General features: G+C 47.1%; 1 non-coding gene across 1 annotated transcript; it reads right to left on the bottom strand.

The window, feature by feature from the left end:
- Positions 1–471: 471 nt before the first annotated feature.
- On the bottom strand, positions 472–546 carry Trnas-cga. Its single transcript has one exon. It is a non-coding gene; the product is annotated as a tRNA-Ser (tRNA).
- Between the last annotated feature and the right edge of the window lie 990 nt (positions 547–1,536).

The following is a 1,536-nucleotide window of genomic DNA, read 5'->3' as shown; positions in this document are numbered from 1 at the left end:
TGAGGACAGCAGCAGCGAAGATACCGAAGACGATGTGGTCGTGACTGGTGATGACCAATCAGACGACGATGCTATTGAGGTGTCCGTTGTCCCGCACGAAAAATAGAGGTAACTTCCTTATTCGATATTTTAACGTAACATTTGTGCGTTTTGCTTTACCCAGTTAATGTTGAAAATCTGATTGTGTGTAATTCTTATTTTGGCTGGAACCATAGTCGTGGTAATTTTTTAATGATGTTACCGCCGTTTGACGGTAATAATTTTTATTATATTCTCATACGATTCATAATTCAGCCATAGGCCATTTTCAAGTACAGTAACTTATTTATATGTCAAAATATATCAGACTGGTACGAAATACAGCGAAATCTGAACTGTGTAACAATGAAAGATAAGTAGTTGCAGTCATATGTCTGCAACAACAATAAAGAAAATATTGATGTGTGTAACATCCTGGCAGATTAAAACTATTTGCCGGACCGAGACTCGAACTCGGGACCTTTGCCTTTCGCGGGCAAGTGCTCTACCAACTGAGCTACCCAAGCACGACGCACGCCCCGTCCTCACAGCTTTACTTCTGGCAAGTGCTCTGCAAGGTTCGCAGGAGAGCTTCTGTAAAGTTTGGAGTGTGGGAGACAAGGTACTGGAAGATGTAGAGCTGTGAGGAGGGGGCGTGAGTCGTGCTTGGGTAGCTCAGTTGGTAGAGCACTTGCCCGCGAAAGACAACGGTCCCGAGTTCGAGTCTGGGTCCGGCAAACAGTTTTCATCTGCCAGGAAGTTTAATATCAGCGCACACTCCGCTGTAGAGTGAAAATCTCATTTATGTGTGTTTTTGCGTAAAGTGACAAACACTGGTAGTTTATGTGAAAAAATATTCCGTCAAGGAACACATCGGTCAGCAGAATGCTGCCCCTACAGGAATGTTGCAACGAGTCCGCAGCTCGTGGTCGTGCGGTAGCGCTCTCGCTTCCCGCGCCTGGGATCTCGGATTCGATTCCCGGCGGGGTCAGGGATTTTCTCTGCCTCGTGACGACTGGGTGTTGTTTGATGTCCTTAGGTTAGTTAGGTTTAAGTAGTTGTAAGATCTAGGGGACAGATGACCATAGATGTCAAGTCCCATAGTGCTCAGAGACATTCGAATTTTGTTGCAACGAATGACGCGGCATTCTCAGGTGCTGAAGGAGCCGGATGTTGCAGCGAGCCAAAGGGTGGGACGGGAAGATCTGTCACCTCGCTCCCCCCGTCGATGGCTCGCTGCCCGTTCGTATCAAATAATAGCAACTGGGCTGCCAGCTCCCAGAGGTCTTCTCTCGACGTACGGAGCATAGGCGAAGTACCTTGCTAAACAAACGGCTGTTGACTTAGGGGACCCGCTGCACTGAACGCTACGTGAGTAAGCTGGTTGCTTGGCCTATCACTAAACGAACGGTTGTGTCAGTTGTTCCTGGCTTGTCACCAAGTGGCCTCGAGTATTATACTACCCGATAAACGCTACTGATCAAGTAATTTCGTTTGTGTATCCTCTACAATTGATGA

The sequence above is a fragment of the Schistocerca americana genome, chromosome 8, assembly GCF_021461395.2.
Source record: "Schistocerca americana isolate TAMUIC-IGC-003095 chromosome 8, iqSchAmer2.1, whole genome shotgun sequence".
NCBI lineage: Eukaryota > Metazoa > Arthropoda > Insecta > Orthoptera > Acrididae > Schistocerca > Schistocerca americana.
The sequence above is the reverse complement of the archived record's forward strand: the minus strand, read 5'-3'. Positions and strand labels throughout refer to the sequence as shown.